This window comes from Odocoileus virginianus, chromosome 11, assembly GCF_023699985.2.
Source record: "Odocoileus virginianus isolate 20LAN1187 ecotype Illinois chromosome 11, Ovbor_1.2, whole genome shotgun sequence".
In the NCBI taxonomy this organism is placed as follows: Eukaryota; Metazoa; Chordata; class Mammalia; order Artiodactyla; family Cervidae; genus Odocoileus; species Odocoileus virginianus.
Window position 1 is genome coordinate 56006372 of NC_069684.1, and position 14063 is coordinate 56020434.

At 37.3% G+C, this 14063-nt stretch overlaps 1 long non-coding RNA gene across 2 annotated transcripts in view; it reads left to right on the top strand.

The window, feature by feature from the left end:
* LOC139037528 (uncharacterized) overlaps positions 1-14063 on the top strand; it is a 180629-nt gene that overhangs the window by 152316 nt on the left and 14250 nt on the right. For both annotated transcript variants that reach the window (XR_011490408.1, XR_011490409.1), the window contains exon 2: positions 11435-11495. This is a non-coding gene — a long non-coding RNA (uncharacterized lncRNA). The remainder of the gene's footprint in view (positions 1-11434; positions 11496-14063) is intronic.

A 14063-nucleotide genomic window follows, 5' to 3' on the forward strand; every position in this document is an offset into this window, starting at 1 on the left:
AGTGAACTGAACCACTGAACAGCAATAATAATATGTAAGAAAATATCATAGAAGTATTTAAAGTGAAATTTTTGATATATGCCCTACAGTGTCCATTACAACACTATTTGCCAGAACATGGAAGCAACCTGAATGTCCATCAATAGAGGAATGGATAAAGAAGCTGTGGTACATGTATATATCTATATATATAATGGAATATTACTCAGTCACAAAAAAGAACAAAATAATGCCATTTGTAGAAACATGAATGGACTGAGAGATTGTCATACTAAGTCAAGTAAGTTAGACAGAGAGAGAAGAATATTATATGATATTGCTTATATGTAGAATCTAAAAAAAATGGTACAAATGAATTTATTTAAGAAAAAGAAATAGAATCACAGATGTAGAAAACAAACTTTTGTTTGCCAGAGATTAAGGGAAAGAAAGTGAAAGTGAAAGTTGCTCAGTTGTGTCCTACTCTTTGTGACCCCATGCACTGTAGCCTGCCAGTGTCCTCAGTTCATGGAATTCTCCAAGCTAAAATATTGGAGTGGGTAGTTGTTCCCTTCTTCAGGGCATCTTCCCATCCAAGGGATTGAACCAGGGTCTCCTGCATTGCAGGCAGATTCTTTACCAGCTGAGCTACCAGGGAAGCCCAGAGAATAAGGGAGGGGAGGGATAAATTGGGAGTTTGAGATTGAGACGTAAACACTACTATATTGCACAAGGAACTCTGCTCAAAACACTGTACTGGCCTATGTAGGACAAGAATCTAAAAAAGAGTGAATATATATATACCAATTGGACAAGAGGGGAACTGGGTAGCCATGCCCCTCTCCAGGGGATCTTCCCTATCCAGAGATCGAACCCAGGTCTCTTGCATTTCAGGCAGATTCTTTACTGTCTGAGACGCAAGGGAAGCCCATGACTTTTATATTTAAGAGAAAAAAACATTAAATATAAAAAGTGTAATTCCAGTATAACATATTTGGCTATCCATGTCATTCTGAATGCCACACGCTAATTCTTAGACTTTAGTTTTAGAGTGGAGAAGGAATAGTTTTTCCATTTCCCCTGAACAAAATTGAGTCAAGTTGACAGCAGGATTGCAGAGGTGGGCAGACCCAGCGCAAGGCAGGCAGGGTTTTAAATCACTGCTATCTGTTTGTCATTAGGAATTGTTTTTCTTTCCCCTAAGACGTAAATGTCTTTTAATTATAGGTCAACTGATTCTGTAACTGAAAAGTTGAGCTGCAGATTAAATACAGCCTGCTGTTCTTATAATGAGGAGTGATTAGGATCTGAAACAGTTTTCTCCCTTGCCTGGAAAAAAGCACCAATTAGTACTAATGAATCACTACTTGTAGGAGGCAGCCAGGCTTCCAGTTTTCCCAAAATATGAGAATGACTTAATTTTGGCCAAGATATTCTGTTCCCTTCTTCTCACTATTATTTTATTTGTGTTATTTTTAAATGAAGTCTTTGTTTTGAAGGAGTATCTGAAGTTTTTAGGGATAATCTTTACAAATAATGATTGAGATTGTTTCGAATGAGGAGTAGGTTTAAATTTCTCACATTGAATACAAATGTACCTAGGCTGAAAACTAAGAGGTTTTTGTTTGTTTGTTTGTGGTTTGGTTACATATCTGAAATTACTTGTGTACTTTTATTTTCCTATCTTTGTTTAAGGTGAATTTTGTCTTAATTGAAAGAGATCCTGTTTGTCAGGGAATATTGAAGTAGTCATGATTGTACATTTGTGATGTATAATATAAATTTTACAAGTCTTTTGGGAGATATTTTGGCATTATTGTCAAAAAGTTTAAATATGTTTATACCATTTACATAATAAAAGCATTTCTAGGAATATATCCTAAGAAAATAATGATAAACACCCAAAGATTCATGGTTACAGTGTGGAAAGTTGGAAAAAAATGTAAAATCTACAATAGAGATTTCTGAGAGAGGCAGGAATTTTTTCTGTCTTGTTCAGTATCATATCACAAATGCAAAAAAGTACCTGTTCATAATAGATAATAAATATTTATTGGGTGAATAAATACATAATATGCAATGAATAAAAGTAATCTAAAAAGCCATTTTCTCTGAAAATATTTAAGATCTAAGTGAAAAGGCAGGAACATTTTGCATGTATAGTATAATAGATATTAAGCTTATTTGAAAGTGTATATATTTTGGAAGGGTAAAGAACAAATTGCAAAAGTGATTGCCTCTGGGAAACAGGACTGGGGATTTGGGACAGGAGAAAAAGTTTTGCTTTCAATGTATAACTTTGTGTAGTTGGTGCTTGATCCATGCATATTCTTTTAAATTTCAAAAAGCTGACTAAAAGTGGATATTGGAATTTTATTAAAACCTTTTTCAGTATCAAGATGATCATATGGCTTTTATTCAATTTGTTAATGTGGTCTATCACATTGATTTTCAGATACTGAAAAATCTCAAATTTTTTGGATATTTTTGGATACATTGAAAAATATATCCAAAATTTTATATCCAATTATATAATCCAAAAATATATCCAATTATATAATCTAAAAGTATATAAATTATATGATCCAAAAATATATCCAATTTTATAATCCAAAAATATATCCAGTTTTCAGATATTGAAAAATCCCTGGGATAAATCCCATTTGATCATGATTTATGGTCCTTTTAATGTATTGTTGGATTCATTTGGCTAGTATTTTGTGGTGGATTTTCACATCTGTACTCATAAGTGATATTGGCCTGTAATTTTCTTTCTTTTTTTTATTTCATGATATCTTTGTCTGGTGTTGGTATCAGTGTGATACTGATGTCAGATAATGAGTTTGGAAGTGTTCTTTCCTCTGCAATTTTTGGAATAGCTTAGAGATAGATATTAACTATTCTTTAAATGTTTGGTAGAATTCATTTGTGTATATGTGCATTTTTCTCTGTGTGCAATATTTGAAGTATGTGTGCTCAGTTACCAGTCATGTCTGACTCTGTGACCCCATGGACTGTAACGCATCAGGCTTCTCTGTTCATGGGATTTTCCAGGCAAGAAAACTGGAGTGGGTTGCCATTTTCTCCTCCAGGGGATCTTTCAGACTCAAGGATTGAACCTGTGTCTCCTTCATCTCCTGCATTGGCAGGCAGATTCTTTACCACAGAGCTACCTGGGAAGCCCCAATAAACCTTAAGTCAACTATTTAATAGTAAAGCTATAAGGGTGGTATGCCTAATGCAACTATTTAAACAGAACTGGAAAATTCACTTTAAATAAATTAAATGAGGACTTACTTGAACCCATGTTCTCCTTTTAAAATCACACATATGGGACCAATGCATAATGACCCCAGTTAAATACCTTATTGACATGAACCCACTCAAAAATGCCAAGACAGCAACCATTATAAATATTTTAGGCTATTGTTAAACTGGTACCATGCCACTGGCTTAGGGTGGTTAAGATGCTGTAGCTTAATGTTGACATTTGGCATGAGAAGCTTATGGTCTGAATCATGTTCCTTTTTATGTAATTCTGGCTCAGGAATCAGATTCAGAGCAGCTGAGAAATAAATTACATTGTTGAGATTGAAGACGAGGCACAGCAGTATGGCTCCGGCTATCTGAGAGAACAACGGGGTCCCGGAATGGGCCAGGAGCCATCCCTTCCTCAGAGTCTTGTCCAGAATGATAGCTTCCATCTGCATGTGTGTGGCCAGGATCCCACACACGTGAAACAACTGGTGACTGTGACAGATGTAGTCAAAGCATCCAGGGGCCAGGAGCTGTGGCAGATGTGCAGAGTAGAAGATAGAGGCCAGGACGGTCACGGCCTATTTGCAGATCAAAAGCCAAATTGGAAAGCTCTACACTAATTTATATTTTTTTCTGCTTTGTAGAATTACTGTAGAATTGTTTCCTCATTATGTTTTTTTTTTTTTTTGGAATTTTCCAGCCTTCTCTATGAACAGTATTACATTGTAGTTAAGATTTAAAAGATATATAATAAGTAAACAGATAAGATTGGTGGAGATAAATATCTTTTATCGTTCATCTATCATCAACAGAGCAGTTTACCTGAGCCATAGGTTATAATTCCTGGGGGGTGGAAGGGCCATGCATAAGAGGAGATCATTTTTATACTTGAGACTGTGATGCCTTGACAACTAAAATTAATAGAGTAAGTTCTTAAACAGGGGTTCCCAGATGGCTCTAGTCCAAAAGAACCTGTCAATGCAGTAGACATAAGAGACGTGGGTTTGATTCCTGGGTGAGGAAGACTTCCTGGAGGAGGACATGGCAACCAATCCAGTATTCTTGCCTGGGGAATCTTATGGACAGAGGAGCCTGGTGGGCTGTGGTCCATAGGGTCACACAGAGTTGAACATGACTGAAGCATCTTATCACACATGCACATACTTTAAAACAACAAGCATGAAAATTTTTCTATGGGCTCTACTGGAGGATGGGTAGCTAATAGGAAGAGGAGGTTGAGGAAAAAGTTTGCAGCTTGATTCAGATTGGTACCTCTGCATCTCTGGTGAATGGAGACCTCTTAAGTGACTTGGAGCTCCTTGTTGAGTGCTGGAACAAATGTATCAGAGTCAGGTCAGAAGACTGAAGAAGAACAAACAGATGAGAGTGAAAAGTGGAAATATGGAACAGAGAGCATGGTCTATGGGAGCTGAGACCCTAGGGGGATTCTGAGTCTGCTACAGTATCAGTCTATTCATATAAAAAGTGGTTCATAAATAGTCTCTATTGGCATATTTCTAAAACTTTAGGCCCTTCATGTGAACCACACCACTGTGCTTCTCTACTTTAATTGTAATTCTGTGTAGAACATGGTATATCCAGGCAGGAGTTTGTATGTATAGATGGATCTGGGGAAATTGGCAGCTTCATTCCCTTGTGGGAAGCACTGTGGTTCATCAACAGAAAGTGAAAGTGTTATGCAAACACTCTGCTGCAGGAAAACTGGTAAATGTTTGGAGTGTGACATGATATATCAGGAAAGTTGTCACAGTTGTTCCTTATTACTAGAGAAGAGCTTCATTGCCTTCTTTTCCTCATCTCCCCTCCTCTGCTCTGCTTAAAGCATTCTGCCTTTTGCAGGGATCAGAATTTGTTGATGCTCTAGCTGCTCCCATCCTGGTCTCAATTGCCTCTTACTGCAAGTTGGGAAAATGACATTTTCCATTCTTCCTCTTGCTCGATCACTCTGAGGTCCTCGTGCCATTGACCACTTTCTCCTTCCTGACATCTTCTTGTTACTGACTTCTGTGAATTAGAGATTTTCCTGAGTTGTACAGCACTGGTTCCTTTCTGACTTTAAGTCCTGGCTGCTCTGCTGTGCTCAGTCACCCAGCCATGTCCAACTCTGTGACCTCAACACTGTAGCCCACCAGGCTCCTCTGCTCACGGAATTTTCCTGGCGACAATGCTAGAGCGGGTTGCCTTACCCTCCTCCAGGGAATCTTCCTAACCCAGGGATCAAACCCACGTCTCCTGCCTTGGAGGAATGCATTTACCTCCTCATTTACCACCGAGCTACCAGGGAAGACCTTAAGTACTTACTGTGGATAATCTTAAACAGACATATAACAACCGCATAACCACTCTAAATTTCCATCCCCTGCCCTCGTCTCTCTTCTCAGTTCAATGCTCGTAGTTCTAGGTGCATACTTACAGTTGTGACCCCCATGTCTTATGCATTTGGTATTTTTAAATTGAACCAGCTATCTTCCAGAAAATATGATCCTCTATCTTTATTTCTCTTAATTAACATAGAAAAGATCTACCCAGTCTTCTGAGCTAGAATTCTAGAGTCTTCCTTCTCCCCTTGATGGCTTTCACCCATTGCCTTTCTCCATCCTCATCACACCACATATCACAATCTCACCTCATGCCACATTCTTGCTTCCTTCCCCACTGCCCGCTCCACAGACCATATGCTTTCATCCCAGTGAACCTCTGCATGGCCCCTAGAGACATTACATTATGCAATGACACACGATGCCCTTAAATATGTTCTTTCTTCTGCTTGAAATGACCTTTGCTGCTTTGTTCACCTGATGAAAATGTATTCATCCTTCCAGGTCTCTGCACATGTGCCTCCTCTCTGAAGTCTTCCCAGACTTACATTTCCAGAAGAATGAAACACACTTGCAGTTCTGGTTCAAAAATAATATGTAGAGTTCTATCATAATTCACATCAAGTTATACTTTTAGTGTAATATCTTCATGTCTTCATTTTCTATCATTCCATGAAAATAGGGATCCAATTGACATAAGAAGCTTTCTAAGAATACAAAGGAAAAGGAAAAATAGATGAAAGTAATGAAAAGAGAATAGCAGGCATCTAATGTGAGGATTATGGGTTTTCCAGGACAAGAAATCAAAATAATTGGAACAGAAGAAATAACATAATTAAAGAAAATTTTGTGAAGCTAAAAATTGTTTATTTATGAAATTCAAAGGCCTCAGTGCATTCTTGGCAAAACTAATTAAAACAAGAATTTGCATGTTATTTGGGGAAAATGTAAGATAACATGAAAAAACAAAAACTCAATTTGACTTTTCAATTTCCTGCCATACTGACAATTTTTAAGGCAGAAATTTGCATTTCACTCACAGCCAATTAGTCCTTATATGTGAAAGCAATAGAAGAATATCATGAGATATACAAAGGTTTGGAAAATAAATTGCACATGAACATTTTGAACAATTTTCCCAGAAATGGAGTCCATCTGAACTCTGTTATGTGTGAAAAAATGTATGCACAAGGTAGGAGGAGTGCTAAGTGATTTATGTTAAGTCGCTTCAGTTGTGTCCAACTCTTTGCAACCCTATGGACTGAAGCTCGCTAGGCTCCTCTGTCCATGGAATTCTTTCAGGCAAAAATAGTGGGGTGGGTTGCCATTTCCTCCTCCACGGGATCTTCCCAACTCAGGGATCTAACCCACCTCCTTTATGTCTCCTGCATTGGCAGGTGGGTTCTTTACCACTAGTGCCACCTCATAGGTCAAACTATAAGACTGTCACCAGCCATTAGGGACTGTCACTGCAGGAGTTATAACAATAATTTGTTCTTCGGCATCACAGATGGCTGAACTGATCACAAAAATGAATCAGTAAAGAAGCATACAGCATGGTAATGCCTTCCATTATTAGACCTGAGTCACAATTAAACTGAAGCAATTTCACTGCATATTCTTTAGCTTATTATAGAAATAATCTGATGATTTGATACATTCATTCCTGCTATGACAGGAACCTCTCTCAGGCAAAATGTATCTCCAGATTTAAAGCTATCAGTTAAATAATATTATTAAATAGTGTGACAACTATTATTTAATGCTGTGGTAGAGATTGTACTGCTCACCAGATCTATGTTAATTCTCTTTTTAGTCACACAGCTAGACTACTCCCAGGCCTAGCCTTAACTTTGGCCACATGACTGGATTCCAGCAATAGAATCTGAGCTGAAGTAATATATAACAGTTCCAAGCCTGGTCCATGTAAATCATGCAGTCTTTGCTTTTTATTTTTTCTCACTCATTGGCTTAATGGAGAAGAATGCAATAGTATAGAAGAAGACAGAGCCTCAAGATGTAGTGAAAGTTTGTCCTTGAATGATTGTATGAAACTGAGTCCCTCATTAAACTATTGTTGACTTAAGTCACTGAATTGGGGCATCATTTTGTAAAGCTATCTCATTCTTACAGACTTAAGTACCTACAAAAAGTAAAACATCGAACTGTCATTATGGCTGTGTTTTGTTGTTTTATAATTTTCTTCTTTCTATTCATTTTATTAGTATACTTTAAGTGAAAAATCCTTGGATCTTCCATAGTGATATTAGTCTTACAGCCTAATATCTCCAATGTTCCATGCTTGAGCTCCTTGACATACCTTTCTTTCTCCATTCTTCAAGGCTCTTATCACGGAACTAAGTATGTGAGAGGAGTTTAGTAGTTGACTTTAATTTATCTTATAATTGTATGGAAGATTGATATTTTCTGGCTCTATAGACTGAAACAGTAGTTCCCAATTTCCTAAAAGATGCCAAGTCTTGCTTCATAAGTAGTAAAAAGTGTTGAGTGCTCCTTCCAGAAAACACAGTTGTGGCTGGGAATATGGTAGAAACAAAACAAAGTTTCTATTGTCAAGATATTTACATGCAACCAACAGGGAGATGGACAAATAGGAAGATACATAATATAATTTCAGGGAATAATAACTTCTATGGGAAAAAATAAAGCAAAGTTTAGATGGGAAGGACTTGTTCAGTGAGAGAAGGGGACTATTTGAGGCAAGAGTGATGTCTGAGCAGAGACTGGTGAGATACTGGAGTACGTCCTTTGAATTCTGGTGTAAAGGAGCAGCCTTGAAAAGTTCTTGAGACAGAAAGGAGTTTGGACTATTCAAAGAGTTGAATAAGTTCCAGCATAAATTATGAAAACATGGGAGGAGATGGTATCAGAGAGAAGTGACTCACAGGGCACAGCAAAGAGTTTGGACTTCATACTATATGACAGTTTCTTTACACTTAAATCCTCGTTTGATTCTCACTGCAAACCTGAAAGGTGATGTTAGTATTTTTGTAGTTTCAGAGAACTGGGCTAAGAGGGTTGTACTCCAGACTACAAAATCAAAAGACCCGGAATCTACGTTCTACCCTCATTCTGATTGTCTCCAAATCCTGTTGTTCAAGTAGACACCTGGACACTCTGCCTCCAGAATGTAGTCCAGCCCTTGAAGGAGCCTAGATGTATGTTGAAAGTGAGTGTTAGTCGCTCAGTTGCACCCGACTTTTTGTGACCCCATGGATTGGGGCCCACCAGGCTCCTCTCTGCATAGACTTGTCCAAGCAAGAATACTGGAGTGGGCAGCTGTTCCCTTCTCCAGAGTCTGAGCCACCGGGAAAGCCCCGAGAATACTGGAGTGGGTAGCCAGTCCCACCCCAGGGATTGAACCCAGGTCGCCTGCATTGCATGCAGATTCTTCCCCATCAGAGCCGCCAGGGAAGGCCTCATGTATGTTGCGCGTCCCCCTTTCCAGTTCACAGTTCAGTTCCCTCACTCAGTCGTGTCCGACTCTTTCCCTAGGCCTCCCTGGTGGTCTAGGTCTGTCCCTTCTCCTTGACAAAAATCAAGCGTTCCTCCTCCACTCAAGAAGATGGAGGAAACCTGCTTTGAGGCAGTGATACCCATTTCTTCTCCTTTGTCCCTAGAGTATTCTTGGGACTTGGGGAATTTTCTATTAAAAAAAAAATAAACGTTTTACTTTTTCATTTGAGTGCCATCCTAAAAAATACTATATCCTGGATTATCTGAACTCTTCGTGAATTCAGTGTCTACATTGTCTAATCTCCTTGTGAATTTAGTGTCTGTATTTGTGTTTATGTCTAGGATTTTCATGGTCCTTAAGCCAAACAGGGCTATTTTAGTGTTGAGTTAGTGGAGGTGGGGGAAATGAGTGGCAACAAGCCCTCAAATGATGGTCACTAGCAAACAAAGGCTAAGTGATGTTAAGATAATCTATTTAAGTTGAGAAAGGACAGGGAGAACAGAACCATCCCAGGACACCCACAGTCTTCCAGGTGTGCTTAATAGAGGGTAACCTGCACAATGGTATTTAATTTCAGCAAAAGCAGCATTATCTGGTGTAATAAATTGTCATTCATTCAAACTGTATCTGTCCTAAAATTTTATCTTTACAAAATTTGTTTGATTAGATTACCATTCTGTTAGTAGTTTATACCTATTTTTGGTCCCTATGTTTGTATGTCTTTTGTGTGTGTGTGTCTTAAAGAAGCACTTGATTAAAACATTTACATTCAAATTAGAGTCTTCAAAAATATTTTCCTTTAAAAGAGATTCACACATTTCTTAAATTTAAGAAACTCTGGTTTAAAATGTACATCACATATAAAGGAAAGAAATGTTAATAGTCTTTGGTAATTTTGTAGCTTCAGGACTGTAACTCCAACATTTGTAAGATTATTATAGCTTAATCCAGATGGCTTATTTTAATTTAAACAACAAAGGTGTCCATTGCAATGCTGTTCATGATGGTAGCTATTGGAAGCAATTTAAACTTTTATCATTACATGATTAATTGAATGAGAAACATTATACAATTCAGTATGTTTTATACTTCAAAATAATATTACAGATGCAATTTTATTGACTTGGGACAATGTTCACTATATATTGTTAGGTGAAAAGACTGAACAACAAAAATGTATATATAATTTAATCCTATTCGCACAAAAAATGTACGTTTGTGTTACATGTGTGTGTAAATCTATGCATGTGAAAAGGCCAGGCCTGAGAAAACATATACCATGGGATTTAGAGTGATCTTGTCTGGACTATTGGATTATGATTTTTTTCCTCTTTTGGTTTACCTGTATTTTCTAACTTTCCCACACTGATCAGAAACTGCTTTTGCAATTAAAAATAACTTAAATTCTAAAATGTAGTTTGAATGTTTTAAAAATTGCACAAGATAACCATTCCATTTTAAAAAGAGGCATCAAGGAGAACTTTCATCAGGTTACATACAAAAGATTAAAGAGTGGGTGAGGCAAAAGATGGTTCACAGATTTTGATAATTCCTTGAGAAATATGAAATAATATCAGAAATATTCATTGGAAATAACAGGTTGGGGCATCACACAACCACACCTGGGAATAACTTACTTAAACACTAAAATGTGGGTCTTTTCATATAGTCTGGGATGTAATTGTAGTCTTTTATCTTCCTTAAATGAAAATAACAGAAACTGTTAAAGTCAGGTTGCAATTTTGTACTAAGAAGTAAAGGCATTTTTTTTGAAAGAGTTAAGTTTTACAATTATTTCCTGATAACTCATGATCATAAAAAGAAAAATCCTAATCATTTATATATTTCATCATTTTGAGAAATAAAATGGTGTGTATAAATCCAGAAAAGTAATGCTTGAAATAATTATCTGTTTCTCCCAATTATTCCTTTTTATAAACATTTATAAAGTATAGAAAATTTCAAAATATAACCCAGAGCATCCGCATTTTTAGCACTCAGGGAAGATTGTTATTAACACTTTAATTCATGTAGTTTTGGTTATTTTCATTTTTAGTCACATTTTAAAAATACTTGGATTTAATAAACATACTGTTTTACAAACTAATTTTTATTTAAAATACCCTTAGAACATTTTTTCTGTATCAGAACAGTCTTAGAAAAGAAAAACATTATTTCATAGTAATCTTTTATTAAATAGTTTGCAGGCTGTTGTATTTTTGTTTAAATATTACTATCTTAAATGGTACTGAGAGGATCATGTTTGCACATGAAACTTTGGGCTTCTCTTTAATTGTCATCTTAGGATAAATTCCAGTGGGTCAATATGTAAGCAGTTTAAAGATATTTACACATATTGTCATTTTTGTTTTCCTTCTAGAAGACTATATCTGCTAATACACCCATCCTTGTTGAATATTTACAGTTTTACCCAACTCATGGTAAGTACCTTGAAGGAAGAAACCCTGAAGATTCTACTTTAATTTCTACACACTTCTGTACTTTGTATTCAGAGCTGAAGAGAAAACAGAAGAGCTATAATAACTTTATGTTCTTCAAGAATTTCCTCACTGATCAGAAAGAATGATTGTAAAAAATCTTCCCACCTCAGTCCTGCAGATGGCAGAAATCAAGTTTGACAGTTCCCAGAGCTGACAGCTCCTTCACGATACCATTTCTGAAGAAAATGGAAGACAGGACAGGGATCCTCTATCGCTTTGCCTTTGACAGAGTTACTTTCCAGAGTGCAATAAACATCCCAGGATATGCTATTGAACTGAGTTAGAAATAAAGACCCCCAAGGCCTGGAAACCATTTAATTGCTATCCAAGCATTTCTGAAAGTGCTTGGAGCCCCTCACAGGAAAATTCCCTTATGCACAAGACAAGGGAATTGCTAATAACAAGGAGGGGAAGGAAAGCCATTTTTAAGGGTAAGAATTGGCTTGGGATGCCAGAATTAAAACATTCAATGTGTCAGGTCAACCTTTATATTAAATTATAAATATTTACAGTTTCCTTTTCTTCTAAGAAGAGGAAATAGTTTTATGCTTGTTTGTTTCTTTGTTCATTTTTAATGTTGACTTGCAGGAAAAGTGTTCCATTCTCTGGCCTTGCCCCCTCCCCGCCTCTGGGGATGTCATAGAGAGACGCTCTGCTATATAACATTGCTTCTTCACACTGAGCTATACCTTATACATCACATGCACCCCTAAATGATTTGATTCCAGCCTTGCTAGTCTGTGCCCGAACCACAGGGTTAGGGGAGCAGTGGGATAATATATGTGTATCCTACTCTGAAGCTACGCTTAAGGTCTTAAACGCTTTGACTATTTAATGCCTATCTCTGTCTACAGTGTTTTCCCCATAGACCTAGAGTTCCACAGGGGCTGAATCTGTCTTTCTTATTCACTTTTCTATCTGCTACACAGAGGTACTGTTGAACTGGCAGCCTATAAGAGCATATGCTTTCCCATAATCTTACCATCACAGGGAATTCATCTTGGTTTTAACCTTTGCCAATTTGATAGCGGAAAATGGAACTCATTGTATGATGCTGGTGAAGTTGAACATCGACTCATTTGTTTATTTTTCCTTTGTAATTTGCCTCTTTGTGCCCTGTGTATTTTTTTCAATTAAGAACTCCTCTTTTTCCTGTTGATGTAAAAGAAATATTAGTTTTTATAATTAAGGATAGCAACCTTTTGTCCACCATATACTTTATAAATATTATTCCCCTAGTATGTTATTTCTAGTGTTTTTAGTGTAGAGAGAATTTTAACTTTTTTCCTCAAATACATTGTTTTCCTTTATGATTTTTGCTTTATTCTTAGGAAGCTCTTCTCTACTAGATGTCAGTTCTTACTTTTTTAATAGCTAAATTTTAAAATTAATCTAACTCATCGAATTCAACAAAATATTATTTCAAGAGCTTTAAATTATTACCTCAAATAATGTAATTTGTGCAATGGAATTTTTATATTTCCAAGCTTCTTAATCTGCAAATGCTACAATGGAGAATGTCTATTTGCATGCATGCATGCTAAGTCGCTTCAGTCGTGTCTAATTCTTTGCAACTCTGTGGACTGTACCCACCTGGCTTCTCTGTCTATGGGATTCTCTAGGCAAGAACCCTGGAGTGGGCTGCCATGCCCTCCTCCAGGGGATTTTCCTGACCCAGGGATTGAACCCACATCTCTTAAGTCTCCTGCATTGGCAGGCAGGCTTTTTCTCACTAGCACCATCCTAAATTCAACGAGGAATAATTCTAATAAATATCACTAGGTTCCCACTTGATTTCCTCTTTGTATAGATAATTTCATAGAAGCCTTGAGAAATAATGTTGAATTTTTCCTACAGTTTTTCTGAAAGGATGTGAGGCAGGGGTTTTACTCTAAATGATACGAGGAAAGCTTCCTGAAAATATTGTCTGAATAGCTTCCCCTTCCCCCAGGAATTCCATATTGCAGAGTGGTAGCTAAAAATATCTACCCCAGTTGTTCTCATTGAAATAATCCATGCTACTCACTATCTCACAATTTTCCTTTCTCTGCTCCTCTGAGCCAAGGTATTGGGGAGTAAAATTTCCACTCTGCTTCCATCTAGTCAAGGCAATGGTTTTTCCAGTGGTCATGTATGGATGTGAAAGTTGGACTATAAAGAAAGCTGAGCACAAGAGAATTGGTGCTTTTGAACTGTGGTGTTGGAGAAGACTCTTGAGAGTCCCTTGGACTGCAAGGAGATCCAACCAGTCCATCCTAAGGGAGATCAGTCCTGGATGTTCATTGAAAGGACTGATGTTGAAGCTAAAACTCCAATACTTTGGCCACCTGTTGTGAAGAGCTGACTCATTTGAAAAGACCCTGATGCTGGGAAAGATTGAGGGCAAGAGGAGAAGGGGATGACCGAGGATGAGATGGTTGGATGACATCACTGACTCAATGGACATGAGTTTGAGTAAACTCTGGGAGTTGGTGATGGACAGGGAGGCCTGGCATGCTGTGGTTTATG